The following is a 21,582-nucleotide window of genomic DNA, read 5'->3' on the forward strand; positions in this document are numbered from 1 at the left end:
TCCATAACATATGGATTAGGTCGGCATTTTGTAGTTGAAATTTAGGGCAGTGCTGAGGTGTGTTGGGGAACATTCATGCCTTTATCCTGGTGGCAGGTAACGTGTATTTAGGGTATTGTTCAAGGCTGCTCCAATGTCACATGGCCATTCTAGTTAGAGTCATGTAGGTTACAAATTGGACTCAGTAGAATATGTAGGACACACATTGTCAGCAGGAGATATCCAACTCAAGATCAACTTGCTTAATGCCATTGTGGATACCCGGCACCTACCACAAAAGACAAACTCAAGTCCTTTTTATCGTTGTCTGAGTACTATGCAAAATTCGCTCCATCATTGTCAGGAAAAATAAAGCACAATGAGAGCCCTTAAAGAAAGTTGCGCGTTTTGTATGAGCAGAACCATAGCTGAAAGCTTTCAAACAAGCTTAGTCCCCTACTTTGAAGGCTCCATGCCTAAAGCATTTTGATTCTAAGCTGGATCCTATGGAACAGGAGTCACCCTTACCTAGAGAAAGCATGATACAGAAAGCATTGTTGCCTTTGCCTTCAAAACCTTACCCCAGACAGAACACACCTCCCTCTGTGATTGAGGAAGGAATGTTGGCATGTCCATGGGCTATTAAATATTTCGGGACCTACATTTGAGGTAGCAAATTCAATCTACTCAATGACCAAAAGGCCCTGGTATACATGGTAAATCTAGGAGGCACTAAGTCTGCCAGGTGAGTGTCAAGATTGCAAGAATATACATTCAATATTCAACAAGTTCCCAGGTGGAAAATAGGCAGATTGCATCTCCGGGCTTCCTCAAAACAGCCACCTGCATATACAATTCTTCAAGATAAATATGTTTTAAACACCTTATCCAACGTACATGGGGAAGGGCCAATGTCCTCTATGAAAGCAAATGGAACATGGCCAAAGTCCTCAAGTTATTGCCCGAAGAGAGGAGTATACCATCAGCCTTACAACCCTACAGACAAACAGCATGGAAACTATTCATATGAGAGTCTGTGGTGTTCAGAAATGACGGGGCAGTCCCGCCTGCAGAGACAAAGTCTTCCATCACAGAAAAACTTGCATCAAGTTTCCTGCAAGATTTATCCGGAGCTAAAAGGAGAATTAGAGAACCTTAATGGTTGCCTCAAATGGACACAGAAGTAAAGGGCGTTGACACAAGTGAAGTCTAAGTGACAAACATCTTAAGACTTGCCAAGCTATACTACAGAATGTCCAAACCCTGGAAGAGCCATAGAAAAAAAGTTAGATTAAACTTTTTAGGTCCATTTGAGAGCATGGTATCAAAACATTGCACTTGTTGAATACATTTCTAAGTGGATAGAAATGTACTTCCTCCCAATTGTGACCACTTTTACAAGCCTTAACCGTGGAAGAAGAGAGCTCTTCATTGTTCCCTTGAAACCAACAACCCCTGTTCACTCCGTGCTGGAGATGGAGCTGATCTGACGAATATCCCAGCATTTGGACCACCATGTTGCCTGGCTTTTGTCCCTGAGCCACCGTTTGGAAGCAGGCAACTACCTCATTGGTCCTTAGAGCCCTTGTGCATTCTTGTACGGATGTGTCACACGGCCTGGCATTCGCAGCAAAGATCTACACAGACAAGGGCAGATACTGTTTGGCCCTGTTAAGGCCTGTTAGTTTCTGAGGCCAAACCTTGCCCTCCTTCATCTTGACCAACACAGCTATGGGGACTGCAAAGAAAGTTACAATCACCAAAGACTACAATCTGGTTCTTTCTACTCATTACAGACTGACTTGCCTTCTTCTGATTATATGTCCCTGATGTAGATCCAAAGCCCTATAATGCGTAGCGCAATTTAATGATATATTCTGACCTGTATTTCTTGTCCATTTAAAAGTGGCTCTTGGCACTAAGTCCTTGTATATTCTTGTACCTTTTAAGAATATGTCAGGGAGACCACCAGGGGGCCCGAAAGAAGATGGCTGCGTGAGAGTGGAGCTCTGCACTTGGCCTTGACATTTGTTTATAAGGGAAAACCCAACAAGCAAGTGAGGAAGCCCATAGAGTCCGTGGAGCATGGGGTAAACGTGCGCTCGGCTCCAGTACTCTGATCATAGTGTGTGCTGTGAGGGACAGGTTGCATCCCGGACCGCGTAAGAAGAGCAGCCCCCGGCACACTGAAAGGCACCTATCACGTGGGGCGGAGTCCGCAGGCGTGGCCCGAGCTTGCTGAGGGGCCGGTGAATGAGCAGCAGAGATGTCCCATGACTGAAGGGCGGTGCAGCTCCCCCACAGAGTAGGAGCTGAGGTGGAGCTGCGGCACTGTTAGCAAGAAAGAGAGAAACAGGGGAAAGGGCTCGGAAGAACGGGAGCCCCTCCCCCACCATAGTAACGCAGTAGACAAGAGCGTGCAACGGCGGGCTCGAAGTGATCCAGGCCAAGTAGTGACTCTAGGGTAGGGGCGACCCTCGACGAGTGTGTCGGAAGAGAGGCCCGGCCCACCTGGAAAGACTGGAGGGTTGCTGAGGCCCCCTGAATGTTGGTGCCTGGGGTGCTTGGAACACAGCGACACACCTTGGAGGGCCCCGGCAGTAACCTGGAAGGCACACAAGTCCAGGAAGGGCCCTTGAGAGGTGAGAAGCAGCCCACGGAGGGGAGGGGGGGGCAGGAAAGATATGGGTGAAATAGGCCCATCAGGTAGAGGAGCAAGGGAGGCTCCCACATCTGGCACATGAGGGCGAAAGCAAAGCAAGGACGATTAGATGTGTGCAGGTGAGGAAGGCAATATGGCGGGGGAGGCTGGGGCTGGGCTGGAGCTGGGGGACCTGGGTGGCATACACCAGGACATCCATGCCGTTCTTACGGAGCTCCAAGCATTCCGAGCGGAAGTCCAGGGCTCAATGGGGGCTCTCACAGAGCGAGTCACAAAAATGGGGGATCGGGTGGTAACCCTGGAGCACACACAACACTCAGCCAGCATAGTTGACATGGAAGTTGGGATGAGGCTAAAGGAACCTGAATGCAGGGACAGAGAGGTGAGCTGCAAGGTGGATGATATTGAGGACAGGGAAACGCAGCAAGATCTGGAGAAGTCTGTGGTGTGGCTGTTGCGCAAGCTACTGCAGGCATCATCTGAGAGGGAAATCAAATTTGACAGGGTTCACAGGGGCGCAGGGTCTGGTGAGGGATCGCGCTCAGTGGTGGCAAAGTGCCACCACTACAGCGACAAGGAAGAAATCCTACAATGGGCTCGTGAGCTGGGCACGATAGAATGGGAAGGAGACCAGGTGAGGATTTTCTCGGTTTACACCCTGGACCAATGCCGTAAATGTAGACCCCTCACGAGATGGCTTCAAGAAAAGGGGGTGAGGTATCGTTGGTGCTTTCCCTTCGCCCTGGCATTTGAGCACAAAGGGGAGAACTATGTCCTACATCAGGGCGAGGATGCGGATAACCTCCTTAAGGAACTGCAGGGTTAGGAAGCGCAGCCAGAGAAGGAAAGCCATCGACAACTGCGGGAACATTTTCAAAGTGCATTTGCCCAACCTAAGGAACGCAGGAGAGAGGGGAGCTTGAGACGTGCTAGAAAGTCAAGAGTGCAGCAGTCACCGCCCCCGAAGTGAAAGGAGAAAAGCTGGTGACAAAGTAAGTCTGTGGTTTTGCATTGAGAGAGACTCTTGTCCCTCATGTTTGTCTGCTCGTCGGGGAAGATGAGGCCAGGCTGACCGCAAGCTTCAACATGCCTTGTTGACCTGACGAAATCCAGATGTCTCTATCAGTTGGGCTATACGCCCTGAGTATTTATGGTTTGGTTATGGGTTGTTGTTGTTGGTTAGGGAGGGCAATCAGGGGGGATAGTGGTTGGGAGGAGGAGGACCGGCACACACAGGGGGGCAGTGAGGGTCCCTTGAGGAGCAGAGGTTCCCAATATTAGGACATTTCCCAGAAAAGGACATGGTTGAGCTGAAGGTTGCAACACTTAACCTCAAGGGACTCAATTCCGCAAACAAAAAGTCATTGACATGCAATATGTTCCAGACTCTCCAACTATCCATTCTGTCTTTACAAGAAACACACTTTAAACAGGGATGGTACAACCGTTGTGGAAGGGGGTGGTTGAGCAAATGTTCTGGGCCTCTAATAAGGACTATAAAAAGCAAGGAATGGGAATTGTGTTGGCAAGATCCTTCCATACGAAGGAGCTCCAGGTCAAGAGGTGTTTTGGGTAGAGATGCCTGGGGCTTAAGGTTCAGGTGGATGGAGCTATGTTTACCCTAGCTACTGTGTACGCACCCAACATAGGCTAGCCCCCCTTTCTGAGAAGGATCTTTAGAACTAGAACTAGCACTAGAGAAATGAGGGGAGGGACACATGCTAGTAGGGGGGGATTTTAACCTGGATGCCAACCTGGGGTTGGACTGGTGGTCAGCGAGAGGAGGAATGAACAAGGAAACAGGGAAAGAGAATGGACATTTTGCTAACCTCCTAGAGGATCACTTTTGGGTTGATGTTTGGAGGGCATCACACCCTCAAGTGGGCGACAATACTTTCTTTTCGCCCCCCACTTAACTTATACTAGGATAGACCTATTGATCCCGAGAGAGCAGACGAATGACATCACCTCTCCCAAGATAGAGACGGTCACGTAGTCGGACCATGAGTTGGTCATGGCATCTTGGCAATTTGCGACAAAAAGAAGGGTTACCCCAGGATGTTATTGTAATGATGTCTTGCTTAGGGACCCAGTCTTTAGAGAATTCTTGGGGAAGGAGATTCGCACATTTTTTGAGGTCATTGATACAGGTAAAGTCCACCCCAAGATGGTATGGGACGCTGCCAAAGCCACGATATGTGGCCTGCTGATAGGTGAGGGGGCACAGAAAAAGCGGGAGAGAGGGCTCATTGAGAAAAGGCTGAGCTGAATGGGGGAACTGGGGACGGGGCGGGTCTGCTGCACGATATCCGGGTCAAGAGACAGGCTCTACATGCAACACTAATAGGCAAGGCAGTCAAAAAAATTAGGTACACTAAACAACGATATTGTGAGAAAGGGGATCGAGTGGGATTGCTGTTGGCTAACAGGGTCCGGAGTAGTAGAGGGGGCAGGGGGGTTGAAAAGATTAGGGACACAGATGGGGGGCTAGTTGGTCCACAGAAAGGGATCCCTGAATGCGGATTACTATGAAGCATTATATAGGAGGGCGCCCGAACCAGGAGATCATGTGGTTAGGATATATCTGGAGACCCTGGCAATGCGGAAGCTCACCCCAGAGGAAATTGCGGTCTTGGAGGCCAATGTTACAGTGAAGGAGGTAGTGTTAGCCATAGGGAAATTGAATGCTGGGAAAGCCCCAGGGGAGGATGGGTACACTGCCAATTTTTATAAACAATATCAAGAGCAGCTGGCAGGACCGCTGGCGAGGGTTTCTAACACCATTAGTGACACAGGTGAAGTGTCCCCCTCCTTCCTGGAGGTACGAATAGTAGTGACGCCAAAGTCAGGGAAAGACCCTACGCAGTGTCAGGCATATAGGCCGATCTCGCTACTCAATGTTGATGCCAAGCTCTTTGCACGGGTATTGGCGACCAGATTGGAGAGATATCTTCTGAAACTGATCCATCCCGATCAGACGGGTTTCATTAGGAATAGGCATGGGGCAGACAACCTCTGTAAAATCCTCCATGTGCTACACTCGCCAACAGATGAACAAGGGGCTCTGATCCTATCTCTCAACACTGAAAAGGCCTATGACTGCGTCAGTTGGTCATTTTTGTGGGGAGTTCTGGCATCAGTGGGAATGGGAGCAAAATGGGCGAGCTGGGTATCAGCCCTGTACTCGAGACCCATGGCAAAAGTGGTAGTGAATGGGGAGGAGTCATGGTCATATGGGCTAGGAAGGGGAACTAAGCTGGGCTTCCCCCTGTCACTCCTCCTGTACGCCCTGGTGATGGAACCATGGGCGATAGACATTAGAGCAGACAAATCCAGGTGGCCAAGGGAGGGATGGTGGGGAGTACAAATTGAGTCTATTCACGGATGATGCCCTCTTATATATAACACACCCTCAGCTATCCCTCCCGAAACTATTGGATAGATTGGAAAGGTACGCACAACTATCAGGGTTAAGGTGAATTGTAGTAAATCAGTGGCTTACCCGGTGGGACCGGACAGGGATCAGATTGAAGATTATGTGAAGGGACTGGGCTTCAGTGTTCAGGGGGATGGGTTCTGCTACGTATGGGTGGAGATCCTGAGAGATCTTGGTAATTTGTTAAATTAACCCATCCCCTCCTATGGGAAAAGGTTAAGGTGGACCTAAACCGCTAGACCTTGCTTGACCTGTCTTGGATGGCCAGACTTAACTGTATTAAAATGGTGATCCTCCTTAAATTTTTATTCTTGTTTCAGATGCTCCCGGCGATAGGTCCTTCGGCTTTCCTAGGGATGGTTAAACGTAAGCTTCTGAACTTTCTGTGGGCTGGGAAGAGACCCAGAATAGCGTACATACCTCTCACACTTTTGAGGGATGGGGGAGATTTATAGACTTACTATAAGGCGGCCCAGTTACGTGTGTTAATAGACCACTTAGAGCCGCAATCTGAGAAACAATGGGTGGCAATATACAGCTCGATCCTAAACCCGACCCCTGTGGGTGAATGGCTTTGGGTGCACCAGAATGAGATCCCCCGTAGGGTCTTGCAGCACCCGCTGCTAGAAGTGCTATGGTTGACCTAGAAAGAAGGGTGTGGTATGCAGTGGATTACGACCTGGCCCCCCCGCCTGAGCTGTATCTGGGCCCCCCTGTTAAGGAACTTTATTGCAGAGCCCCTTTGGTTTCAGGAATGGTATGAGGCGGGCTTGAGTACAGTGGTCGAAGTGGGCGGGAGCGGTCGGGAGCGGTGCTCCTCTACTTATTTTAATTAAGTTTTACCGTTCCTATACTTTTATTTTAAAAAGAAACCGTTCCGGAACGGTTTCGTTTTAAAAGAAAAGTGTAGGAAGAAGTTGAAACTGCACAGGACGTTACCTTAAAGAGCAGGCACATGTTTTTGGGGGGTTTTATTGTGCATGGGAGGGGGCGCGGCGATGGGGTCTGTGTGGAGCGGTGCAAGCCAGTAGGGAACATAGTTCCACTACTTCTTTTTGTACACTTCGACCACAGCTTGAGTAGAGCAGGGCAGATGTGGGACAAGGGAGAATTCCTACCTATTGTAGCATTGGAGGAGTTTTTTTCGAAAACTTAATTTGACCCTTAAAACCCTGTATTATTGTTGGCTGCCCCCTCACTCTGCCCAAACCATCTCTGAACAACTATTTCTTGAAATGGCCAATAATCATTGTAATAGACTTAAGAATAGTAATGATATAAACTTTCCACTTGGAAACTACCTCTAAAAATGGACTAACATAAACAAATGTTTTCCATAATAACCCAATTAACTCCTTAACGCTTGCTGCTGTTGGGGCAATCATAACAAAGAATGGTTCACTGACATTCTCATGTTTGCTAACAACCTACACCACTGGCAGATGACCCTAAAAATCTTTTTCAATTTATTTTCTGAAACCCCTATGAACTCAGAACAATGCTTGGACACAACCACCCTGTCACACCAAACAGACAAACTGACCATAAACCCATTGAATAATGGAACCATTATGTTCCGGGCTATAAACTTGTCATTAGTTGCATTTGATGAGAGACTACCCAAACCTGTCAGATTACCCAAGGGCAGTAAGAACCTCCAACTGATCCTCAACTTTCCAAGCACCTTACCTCTAGCCAACTCAGGAAATCAACTAATGCCAACAACCCAGGAAAACCCCCAGAACACTGCTTCAAGGAGGAATGTGCATAACCTCAGAAAGGCTACTGAGGCTCCGACCTTTATAATTTCAGGGGAGCCTTACCTGCTAAACAAGACCTTACACCAGCTATTAACTTAAACCCAAAATCTCTCCTGACCCAAGAAATCAGAAATCACATCTCTAAAAATAGGCACAGTTAACAGTAGAACAGCTACCTACAGTGCAAACAATGTCTGCCAATGCATAGACGAGCTAAATGAGGACCTGCTAGGACCCATAGAAACATAGTTCACCAACAATGAACAAATAGTCATTTTCTCCATAATACCATATGACTATAAAATAATTGTTTCAAATAGAACTAATAAAAGAGGATGAGAGTTAGACCTCCCCTATCTGGAGAGATTAAGAATATCACATAGTGACACACCTCTCTTTCATAGTTTTCAAAACGTAGGGCCTGATTCACAGAATATTTTGTGCGCTGAAAAGTGATTTTGCATGCAAAACTCCCTTAGTCGATTCATAGATTCGTGCTGTTACGGGACCTTGCTGAGACTTTGAGCAGGTCCGTCACGCCTTTGCGTGCAGTCGAGCGCTTTGCACGAGACTCCATGCAAAGTGTGGGATGGGCCTATGCAAGGAAATAAATAGGGGGTGGAAGAACATGCATATTCCCCATTCCCCCCGCAGAATGAGGAAGAACAATGAATTACGTGGGCGTGTCGAGGGACGAGTTACGCAAAGAAATCGAACACACAGCAATGCGCAAACCCAAGCGTATTCATAGATCTGAATGCGCAACATCACATCCGGGAATGATGCATGCAAAGCTCGTGATCTCATCACCACATGATAGGAGGTGCAAAGTCCCAATCACATAAGAAACAATGCACAAAGGTAAGATACAGCCAGGAATTTAGGGGTGTCGGCACACAGTTGTGGTGCCAATGGAAGTTAGGAGTGCTCATATGCATATTAGTGGGGTGCAACCATCATTTACAGGGGTTCGCGCGCAGATTCTCCAGAGGTCGATTTGAGTTACGAGACAGTTGATGCATTTTATCAGGGTGCAGTTAAGAGTCACGGGGGACCGTACGCAGTGTCACAGGAGTGTTGCCTTGATTGCAGGGGGATGGCCTGCAGTATTGACGGGATGCATGATGGCGGGGATGCAGACTGCGCCAAGGTTAGTATATGTGGCTGAATCTGCCCTACGTTGGGGCTTGTCATGGGCGCTCCAGACACAACTTGATTGTCTTTGCACATCAGGTTACTTTGCACCTCGAATTCCATGAATACGCAGAACGCGCAAAGAAACCTTTGCACACTAGTACACGCAAAGTCATTTTCTGCCCAAGAGACTTTGCAGGATTTTTGGGTGCTTTCTATGAATCGGTCCCTTATTGTGCAAATGCTACCTCAACAATAACATCTCTATGACAGTTATTGTGGTTATGGGCCTCCAGGCACCAACCTCTCCTTTTCCCACTAATGGTCAGAGGTACTGGGGCTGGTATACAAGCCACCTCATAAAAAGTCCTTGTAATTGCAGATATTAACCACGGCTCGACCAACCAGATAATGCAAATTCCAAAATATTCACCCAAATTATGAATAATCTGGGTTTCAAAGCCTGGATTAATGCATTTACACAGAAAGCTGGACATACCCTTGATGTCATCAAATCATTTGCGCTAGGCCTCAAACAGACCACACATGCGAAACTGTCAAGGTCTGATAACCACCTGCTACTAAATGAATGGGAGATCCACTACTATTCCATCGATAACCTAACCGGAAAGGGCAACCAAAAACACCATATCCTTATCAGACAAATACAAAAAAATCCAACAATAAAAAATGTGAAGATACTTTCACACCGCCCAAGAAGGACAACAATGCAGGAAACAACCCCTCCATGTTACTAGAAAAACAAACTGCACATAGAAATCACCAAGACACTGGACCATTGCACCAAAGAAACACAGAATACAAAAACCATCACCATAATAAACAAATGGTTACATTACGAATTGTCCTCCCTTAAAAGGACAGGTCACAATCTGGAACATGTATGGAGGAAATCAAAGTCACCCAATGACAAACTGGCATGCACAATGTATAGATGTGGCTATTATTGATTATTTTAAAAGAGAAAAAAAGATGTTTTCAAACTTTAGAATTAACTAACTCTCCTGCAACAAACTAGTAATCAACCCAAACCTTCAGAGAAATTGGCAACATTTCTTGCTAGGGCCTTTCAGGTAATAATTGTAAAAAATCAAGTTAACATTGATTACTAGAAACAATCAGAGGGAGCAGCCACCATATAACAGAGCCGCCGCCTTTATTTAGGGAATTCCATGCCATTTCTGTGCTGATTATTATCACTATGAAACTAAGCGCCTCTGCTGAGTAATCTGGCCCATGTCCAGCCACCCTGATCAAGCAAAAGCATAGCTAAAGTGGTAGAACATAATTAAAGTGGTGGAACTACTGACCAAATTTTGCAATCCATCACTAAAATCAGACAGTCTCCCGACATCACTAAACACTGTCACCATAACAGCCCTCTTAAAAAAATGAGTGTAAACACAAAGATATCCGAAAACTCCAGACCAATATCTAATATTCCCTCATTGATAAAATCCTGGAAAAGTTAACTAGCACCCAACTGGCCCTTCACAGTGAAGAGAATCTCCTACTTCATGAAAACCAATCCGGCTTTCTCTGAAACAAGTTTCCTCTCCATGGAAGTGGGAATTCTGAAAAGCACTTGACAACAATACACCAAAAATACACCAACAATACACCAACAGCCCTACTACTCCTTGATCTACAAGCAGCCTACGACACAGTCATCCATCAGATAATAATGCAAAGGTCAATAGATAAGATGGGAAAATATGGCACTGCCTTGAAGTGGATTGCTTACTACCTTGTCGATCACACTCTGATGGTAAAAATGGAAGACTTCAAACTGATCAATTTTCGCCTGAAAATGTGGTGTTGCCCCCATGGCTATTTAATGTTTACACCTAAACTACTTCGCAGACATTATCAAACTCTTCTCAAAATCTTTCCTTATACACCGTTGGTTCCCAGGTAGTATTGAACTTGGAAGCTGATAATAGCAATCAGCATATAACTGAACTCCTCCAAAGAATCCACGATTTGACCACAGATAATAAGCTCTGCCTTAAAGCCTTTAAAACAGTGATTAACGTCTTTGTCATCCCACCGCCAGCAACACTACCTTCCAAATGGCCACATCTCCCCAGTACTGTACACACTCTATTGGCTATCGGTTCACAAACGTATTGAATTTAAAAGCCTATGCATTGTGTATAGGAGTCTTCAGCAGTCTGCTTGAGGCTCTCTCGCTAACAAATTTGAATCATACATACCAGTGAGACCTTTAAGATCAGGCAACAGCAAGCTGGTAGCTGTCCATAAATACTATAGAGAACAAATAGACTTCACAGGGCAGGCAGCAAAAAGATGGAATCCGCTTCCCTGGTTGCTTCGAATGGACCAGGACCTGTTGAATTTCTAGAAAACTCTGAAAACGTATGTATTTAATCTACAATAGGCTAATTGTACGGTGTGACCTATATGAGACCTGGCAGGTAACGGTAAGATACCTGCCCGGTGATAGTGCACTCTATAAACTACCGACCCATACCCCATCTCTCATGGGTGCAAGCACCCACCCTGTCGGACCAGGTAAAGGATATGGGTACCATTTTGGACACTAAACTCGCACTACAACCACAACTCAGAAAAAGGCACCTCGAGCTCCAGTATTTGGTCTAAAATTGTGGATAAAACTCCTGAGAACCCTGAACACAGAGTTTACCCTCAAGAGGATCAAAAGGAATGTGAGAATCTGGCTATATGAACAGAAGATGTAACTCAGATATGCCTGCATGCATTAACCAAATAATCTTCGCTTACCCCAATAACTCCTATTCTTGATTCTACCACACTCACACTTTATGGCTAGCACTTCCGCATCTGATAACCTTGAATTTGCTTGCCTAAGCCATGCAAAAGGTTATCCGACTTGCTCCTATGTCCACTTGTTTTTTGTTTGTTGTAATATGAACAACCTGCAAGCACCAGAATTTGTGTCACCAACAATGGCATGCAGTTAGTTTCAGGAGAAATTAAACAATATTTGAAGTCCCAGAATAGTAAATTTAGAGAGAACGATTGACTACACGTTGGCACGGGTAGTATAGCTCAGTGGCAATGCGCTTTCCAAGACGACACAGAGCAACACAGGTTCGAATCCCAGGTCGCACTTAGAAACCTCTTTGTTATTAACCGCATTATGAATACTCAATTATAATTATAAAGTGACACTTTGCTACACCAAGGCCAATGGTCAGGTTAAGAGTGCCAATAAGATTATCGAGGGCAGCGCACAGTTTTCCATGCCATCCCGCCAGGATTCTTATAACACTGCCATGGAAGCAGTGAGAACAAAAAGGCTTGCACCTATTACCACTCCTGGTGCATTCCTTTTTGAAATGATGCGAGACAGAGAAGCCTCCTCCATACTCATGCCTCCCTGGTTACCCACTGTCAGAATGGATATCATTGTCCCTGTTGAAGACATATTCTGGTAAGTATGCAACAAACAAGACAACTGAAATCATGCCGCAACAGTCCTAAAACAGTACACACCTCAGAGGAGCGAAAATCAAGATGAACCATAAACACACAGACACGTTATCGAAATATATCTCAACTAACAAGGTAGTAAAGACATGCAGCAAATATGACCTCACGGATTACAGCAGAGCCCGGAACTAAAAGAGAGTAACACGGTTTTGCAAAAGGAGCAAAGAAGCAGCAATCACACACACACAAGAGAGTTCCCAGAAAATATCTGTCAATAGCATAAGAGAAATTGACCATGAGTCAAGTCATTCACAAGAAAAGTTGGTTGAATACAACATCACACGTGAGGAAAACAGTGCATTCCTTAACAGCTAGTCCATGCTGTGACGAGTCACCAAACCTCCACGTACTATGTTGTTGCGAAACCCAGCTCCAGAGAACTGGGATGGTCCGCAGCTACCCTTAGAACCTCTCAGAGCGTGGACTTGGGAGGGGGGAGGGTCCTCTGGAGTGGTTCCCCATAGAGCCTAGAGTGTCACTGCCCGCTCTCCTCACTTTATCTCACCCACAGTTATTAAGAACAACAGCTGCATCCAGGAGGGGTGTTACAATAAAAGGGGCTCCAGCAGACTTCTGCCTTACCCCCAACAACCCACCAGCTGACCTTGTGGCCCATGCAAGCCACCAATAGTTGGCCAGCGAGTGGTCCTCTAGAAACACATGCCTCAGCAGAAGATTCTCATCACAACACAAGCTCCCAGCGTTCTACAAGTATCTATTTTTTTTATTGATCATTGCTCCACGGATTGACAGGCACTCACAAGGCCCTGTGGCCCATAGCTGGTTAGGCCTGGCATATTCCAAGATGAAACCGATACCGGGCTACAATACCCGCCTCTGCCCACCTGAGGCTGATTTCGGCCAAAGAGCATTCTGTCTAACCCCAACTGGACTAAAACCCCCTACCAATTGAAACGGGTCTCAACTTCTCAAGGCCTTTAAAAGCGAACTGCGAAAGATGCTCAGGGTGCTCCTGACCTCCGACGAGACCACAGCACAGCAACCTTCAATCCCTGAAACAAGTGAGCAAATTGGCAAGCAGGAAGCACAGTGTGTCGAGGCGCTATAACCAAAGACTTCCAAAGAACAGAGAATAATCCATTGAAGCACAGCGTAACGGCCACTATAACTCAAGACTGCCAAGGGGCAGGGAGTGATTCACTGAAGCACAGCGTGGAAGAGAGTGGTTCATTGAAGCATAGCATCTCAGACACAATAAGTCAAGACTCTCAAGGAAGATGGAGTGATCCATTGAAGCACAGCATGTTGGGAGCTATAACTCAAGACTCCCCAGGGGGGGCAGCAGTGATTCTCTGAAGAACAGCATGCTGGGTGCTATAGCCCAAGACTCCGAGACAAAAGGGAATGAGTCAGAGAAACACAGGACTCCAAGGCAAAGGGGGGATTACCTAGTGAAAATCCACCACTTGTCAAGCACTACAGAGCTGTGGTAAGATCCCCAAAGAAGAGAGGAGCCACAGTGAGACGGACGCTTTAACACAGCAGTGCCAAAACTACTGCAAGCTAGGGAAGAACTGCTAAAGGTTAGACCCGGAAGGACTGCTAAAGCTTAGGCAGGGAAGGACTGCCTAAGCATAAGCAGGGAAGGAGTGCTAAAGCTTAGGCAAGAAAGGACTGCTAAAGTTTAGGCAGGGAAGGACTGCTAAAGGTTAGGCAGGGAAAGACTGCTAAAGCTTAGGCAGGGAAGGACTGCTAAAGTTTAGGCAGGGAAGGACTGGTAAATCTTCGGTAGGTAAGGACTGGTAATCTTAGGCAGGGAAGGACTGCTAAAGCTTAGGCCGGGAAGGACTGCTGGTAAACTTTAGGTAGGGAAGGACTGCTAAAGATTAGGCAAGCAAGGACTGCCTAAGCACAGGCAGGGAAGGACTGCTAAAACTTGGGCAAGAAAGGACTGCTAAAGTTTAGGCAGGAAAGGACTGCTAAAGGTTAGGCAGGGAAGGACTGCTAAAGCTTAGGCAGGGAAGGACTGCTAAAGTTTAGGTAGGGAAGGACTGGTAAGTCTTAGGTAGGGAAGGACTGCTAATCTTAGGCAGGGAAGGACTGCTGAAGCTTAGGCTGGGAAGGACTGCTGGTAAAGTTTAGGTAGGGAAGGACTGCTAAAGATTAGGCAAGGAAGGACTGCCTAAGCATAGGCAATAAAGGACTGCTAAGGTTTAGGCAGGGAAGGACTGCTAAAGGTTAGGCAGGGAAGGACTGGTAAAGCTTAGGCAGGGAAGGACTGCTAAAGTTTAGGCAGGGAAGGACTGGTAAATCTTAGGTAGGGAAGGACTGCTAAAGCTTAGGCAGGGAAGGACTGCTAAAGCTTAGGCCGGGAAGGACTGCTGGTAAAGTTTAGGTTGGGAAGGACTGCTAAAGATTAGGCAGGGAAGGACTGCCTAAGCATAGGCAGGGAAGGACTGTTAAAGCTTAGGCAAGGAATGACTGCTAAAGCATAGGCAGGGAAGGACTGACAATGTATCCTTTTGAATCTTTGAATTGTTCTGAACCTGTGTTACAAACACTTTATTTTGAACTTTGTGTTTCCTTTGGATTTACTTTGGAAAAATGCCTGGTGGCTTCAGAGACTTTGAGGTAAACATTTCCAATGAGGAGGATGAATCATTGTTCAAGAAAAGTAGGTATGTGGCAACTTGTCTCCTGGGAACGAGTGGACATAGTAATAAACTGTAGTCTGTGGGTTGTGTCCATGTGCACACATTTACTAGTGTCGCATTAGAATGACTTGGGTTAATAAAGTAATGCTCAGGAAGGGAAACCTCCATCAGAGCAGCTATGAAACAGCTTTACTGAGCCCTGGGTGTTATGTGGGCGGGTGGTGATGGAACCACACACCGCAAGAGTAATTATTATATTTTGTATTTATTTCTTGTAACGCGCATCACAGTCTCCATTCTAGATACTGAGTGCCGACTTCAATCTACACACCACATGTCACCTCGTTTCTAAACAGGAAGTACAGCCTCCATTCTATAAACTAAGACTAGCCTCCAATGTGTACACTGAGTGCAGCCATCTTTTAGTACGAGAGGTCATCTCATTGCTATAAGAAATTGGGAGAGGTGTATGTGGTGGTGTAATAGAAACCTTCTCCCTCTGGTTGTGTTACCAAGCACCGGGTGAGACTTCTCTGGTGGTGTGGTGGTATCAGCTCCTGGAAAATATATCTATGGTAGTGTAAGACATGTGATCTCACTCTGCTTGTGTTATAAGATACTTCTACAGATGTCTGTGGGGGTGAAAAAGATAAAACCACGCTCTGACTATATTATCAGGCTCTGGGAGAAATGTCTCTGATGATGCAACAAAGATCATCTCATCCTGGCTATTCTATAATGTGCTGGGAGAGATGTACCTGATGGAGTAAGATGGATCAGCCGAGTATGTGAGAGATATATCTTTGGTGTGCAAGAGTGGATCATCTCACTCTAGTTATGTTAGAAGGTAATATGAGATGTGTCTCTGGCGGTCCAATCAATGTAATCTCACTCTGGTTATGTGTGACAGAACATGTGTTGTCTCCTTCCTACTACCCTCCCTTTCCTGTTCCCAATGGAACTGTCCAAAAGCCCCTCACCCAGGTTCCACTGGAACCTTTATATTGACTGCCTACGCCCTTTCCCACACCTGCAATGCCATTCTAAGACCTGTCATCAAACCCTCTCATCCTACCATTCACTATTTTATTTTCATCCATCCATGTAGGGGTAACTACTGTGCCCCTTGCACAACTTTGCCTCTAACCATGTGTGCCTTCAAATCCCCACCAACCTGGTTCCCCCTGGCTCTCTTCCTTGTTCAGCACCCACATCACAGAAACGGAATTGGTGGTCTATGAAACTTGACCACCAAGTACTAGGTGCCTTAACGCCAGGCAAGTCAGTGCATCGTGAAAGGGGAGGAGGTGTCCTTTAGCCTGTGGCTAAATGTGCATATGTTGTCTAGCATGTGTGTGTTACATGTGAGCATGGAGAACATTATATGTGTTTTAGGTCAATCTCTCCCAAGCTTTGCATCTCCTGTTAGTAGGCCCAAATAAAACACACTCTCTGGCCCTCTGCTAGTCTATGAGTTACTAATAGCTGGCCTTTTTGACCTCATGCCCTGAGAGTTCCAATCTCGTGCCTGTCTGGGCACCGCCTCTGTGCAGAGCGGAGTGAGTTCTGAGGCTGCTCTCAGCCTGCCTTCTGCATTATTAGTATGGCAAAATGGTGGACTGGTGTTTCATGTCTCGGGAAGGACTAGGTTGAATACCAAATGTGCACACTACCTATACCCAAAATGTCACACCTCCAACAACCATTAGCACCTATGGAAAATGGCAAAGTTCTGATGGCGTCCCGCCTGCTGCTTATCTGACATTCCATGATATTTGCTATACAGTGCGCACAATATATATGTTAGGCTATTAGGAGAGGGAAAGTCTGAGAACATGGCAGCGCTCTACAGAGGACAGTAGAAGGAGGAGTAAGAGGGAGAAAGAGCAATGGACAGTAGTATGGTGGGATACATTTCATCAAGCGTTTCAGTTCATGCACCAAAACTCCTATACATTTGATTGAACCCCCAAAAATTTAATGGAACCCCCCAAAATGGTTGGGTACATTTTATATAAAAATTGATAAGAACCCCAAAAATGTTTACAGAAATTTGATAAGAACCCCAATAATCTTTTGTATGCATTTAAGAAGAACTCCAAAAAATGTTAATGTTAATTTAATACGTAAGAAGAGAGATAGATAGAATTCATTTATAAGAACTCTCTCATATCTGGTGACAGGTCTCTCTTATCTCCCACTGTAAATCCTGAAAAAACTGACTCAGTAGACCTAAGAAAAGTAATCAATTTAATTTATTTTGTCAATATGACACATCATAATGGTAAAAACTAAACACCCAACAAAGCACAAAGCATCACATGTACCTATACACTACATCACAAATCAATAATAATACCTCAACATTAAACAATACATCAGACACAATTTTACAAAAATGGTAACTTAAGCAAAATAAAGTGTCCCTATTTCAAAATCCCCTTTCAGGCTATAAATCATCAAAGCCCCCTTTTTTAGCGATTTTCCCGGTAGGGGTCCATTGTAGGGTGGCATCTGGTGGAACATATGTTCTCAATACATAGAACATTGTTACATTCACGTCTGTATACCCGTGGTGGTGTTTCCAGACAACACAACATCCTTGGAGATATACTGCCTAGATTCTCTTTAAGTAAAGTGAACAATAATTGCTGTACACATCCCCTGGCAGGTTTCACATTAAACTGACAGCTTCCCAACCAGTGTTTATTTTTTATTTCCAGCAAATAAGCATAAATACATGTAAATGATCTACATTCTCAATCTTCATAGGTCAGTTTACTGGGCACCATGCACATTGCTCTACTGTACTAGCTTAGATATACCTTATCTACCCACTTCTGAACCATTTTTTTTAATTATGTTTCTAACACATAACAGACACCTGCTTCATTTTCAAGAGGGCGTTATTCACCACTTGCATAGCCCACGTTTTAGACACACATTGTTCCGCCCCTTTCCTAACCCTTAGCTGGGTTAACGGCTGTATTTGGTGCATCCTTTTTACAAGACGTTTAGGGCTCAGCATGTAGCATATTTTACATAACGATTTATCCGTATAGGAAATTTCCAAACATTCATGAGCATTCTGCTTCGGATCGTCAATTCTGTGACCGGTGCACCATCTGTGAAAGTGTTGTTATAAATACGTTTTCACCACTATAGTTTTGAAGCTCTGAATGGCTCTGATATTAGCCCAGGTCACAACTGTTGTGTCTGCATCGTCTTTAACGCTATCAGTGTCCATTAGTGAAATACATTCCTTACATTGGGTATTATTGCAATTCCCGGGTTTTCTGTTTGATTTGAACAGAAAACACAACACATATTGACAGTGTCTGCTACAACTTGGCTCTCCTCATTGCTGTACTTTTGATCAGTTAGAGACTGTAGACAAAAACAGAAACACATGGATTTAACACTGGCTAGTTCTCACCCCGCTACAAAATACAAACGTGGTTGACATGCCATCTGATATGCATGCTCAATGACCCCTCTCCGTCACCATAACTGCACCATTCTCTGTGATCATGGATTTGTATCTGCTGTCTTAAGGCTCCATTTCATCTGAACATGATCGCACAGGCTCTACCTCCTTTGGCTGCTCGAGAACCATGTCATCACCCCAGGATGCCATTTTCACATTAGCCATGACTATGGATGTATCCCCCAAAATGTTTCTAGTACAGTTTCCAAAAGACTGACCATAACAGTGGTGATAAGCGGCGGCTCACTGCCAACAGAAAGTGTCATCATGTTCTTACTGAGCTCCCCAGCTTCACGGTCCTCCAATAAATCCTTAGAGTCCTCCATTACATCAAGACTGTTGCATAACTGTAGATGTTCATAATTACAGTTTCCGTGACACCCTGCTGGATAGCCCAAAAACGCATGAAAAATGCAACTTGTTTTTGAGGCCTCCAGTAACAGCTATGTATCTGCGTTGTAAGACCTACCCCTAATAGCGTCAAAGCCTTAGAACCGCCCATAGGCATATATCTAATCATATCAAATCCATTGATACTCTTATCCAAATCCAATTTATATAAAATTTAGCTAGGGTGAAATTACCACCCGACTATGACTCATTCCTGATAAAAGACTCATCCATTAAAGTAGTGGGCAGAGTTAAAACCTTGGGCATGACCTTAGAAGCCTCCATGTGCTCAGACGCCCAAGCCTCATATGTCAGTGAAAACTGCTCTTTTTACTTGAGGCTGTTGAAAGCGATTAGACCCCTACTTAATTAAACCAACTGTGCCACTATAGTTAGAGCCACCATACTCTCCCGTCTGGATCATGGCAATGCACTATTATTGGGTGCAAGCAAACAATGCTTGATAAAACACCAACGTATCCAAAACCATGCGGTACGGATAATCAAGCAAAAAGCGAGGACAGATCACATCAGTGAAGCCAGAAGAGAGCTACACTGGCTTAGGGTTGAAGACCGTGTCATGTTTAAGTCCTTGACACTAACCCATAAGTGTATGTACGGAAAGGCTGCAGCTTACCTGAAGTCCAAAATTGTTGGCTATACACCAACCCGTTCGTTAAGGTCTGAGGCTCAAGGACTCATTGTAGTGAACCCCCATAAAAAAGCGAATGGACTAGGCAAAGCCTTTCCCAACCGGTCTACCGTCAGTTGGAATAAACCTCTGCTGAGTCTGAGACTTGAACCTAATCACCTCAAATTCAGAAAAACATTGAAAACCTTCTGTTTAAATGAAAATAGAACGCTAGTGTAGTAACTGTCCTTCTCTGTCTTGCATGCCAAGTGTCCGATCTCTACGTAAACTGGTTATCTTCCAGCATTTGTCCTTGTCTTATTGTTGCTCCCTGATGCCTGCAGGTTTATGGCGCATTACAAATAAATAAATAAAATAAAGAAATACAATTTATATTAAACATTTTTGGGTTCTTGAATTGATATAAAACATTATTGAGGTTCTTATCAAATTCATATTAACATTATTGGGGTTCTTATCAATTTTTTTTTAAATGTATATAACCATTTTTGGGGTCAATTATATTTTTTGGTGTTCAATCATATTTATAGGGGTCTGGGGCATGGAAAGGGGGCAGGCCACCTGTCATCTGAAATGAGTGATGAAAGGTATCCCAACATACTACTGAAGGAATGTGAGTGAGAGGAGCAAAACAGGGGATACATGGAACTAACCCCCTTGCTCCCACGGGTAATTATCAAAGTGTCTTCAAATGTTTTTTGTTTGACGGTTGTGCTAAGCTCAGTTATTCCCCATCAGAGATCTTATTATGCTACCAAAAAAAAGCCTGCAAATAACTGGTTGACTTGTACATTGGGGATACACTGGACAACTCACCCACCATTGGGGATAGACTGCACACCTCACCCACAACTGAGACTATGACCACCTTGTGCCCTCCACGTGCCAGCTTCACAAAATCCACTCCAGAGGGTTGATCTCAAATTGCACAGACACTTCTTTACATTCACAATCGACACCCTTGCAAATATGTACATGACCCTGTTACTAGGACTACCGGTGTCCTCGATCCTTCAGACCTATACCATGATATGCTTGTCAAAGTCGGGTTCGTCCTACTCAAAGGGATTCCTTAAGGCTTTTCTACAAATTAAGTAAGGCTGTAAAAGAACACCCTTAACTCTACACATTTGCTTCATATGCTGTTGGGTGGTACAAAGATTTCTTTATTCTTGTAGCAGAAAGCAGGCCACTATAATCTTTAAAGGTAATAGATAATCTTGTAAGAATCTATTTTAAGCTATTCTAGTTTATTTTAAACATGGAGCATACAAGGGATGCCTGATTGTCTTATTGATCGTTATGCTAAGTCCCGATCACAGTCTTTCTTTGAAACATCCATTGTCAAGCAATTATTATGGGGTTTGATCATTCGGTAACCCCCCTGTCCCATTCATGCGGGTAAAGTGGTGCTTAAATGATGTTTTGGCTCAAAGATGACTCTGCTATTTAAGCCAACGCATAGCTGTTCCTCACTCTGAAAACAGCATTCTTGATGGTATCACTGGATAGGAGAGTGAGTCGCAGGCAACCTCCGCTGACAGGCCTCATACAATCCTTTCAAAAGACAGAGTGAGGCTTTGGGCGAAGTTGTGCTTCCTACAAAACATCTGTGAGTAGGCAGACCTCTGTTTATCATGCATTCAGTGCCCCTCCTTCCTAAACGTTTATGTACTGACGGGAGAATCGTTCAAAGATAAAGATTCTGCAGAGCAGAGGGTATCCACTAGAAGGACAAGTTAAATGCCTTACGGATATCATTGGCTCTGGTGGACCTATTGTCACTTTTGCAAAACAGCAAAAAGATCGGTGTGGGCCCTGAGCTGGTCAAACCGACATGGTTGAACTTAGGTATCAGGATTGGAGAACATCCAATGTTTGGGATGAATGTTGACAACAGACAAAATATCAGGACTGGACAAAGGACAGGACATCAGAACATGGCAGA

Source organism: Ambystoma mexicanum, chromosome 13 (genome assembly GCF_040938575.1).
Source record: "Ambystoma mexicanum isolate Mex_15411 chromosome 13, UKY_AmexF1_1, whole genome shotgun sequence".
Classification (NCBI taxonomy): domain Eukaryota; kingdom Metazoa; phylum Chordata; class Amphibia; order Caudata; family Ambystomatidae; genus Ambystoma; species Ambystoma mexicanum.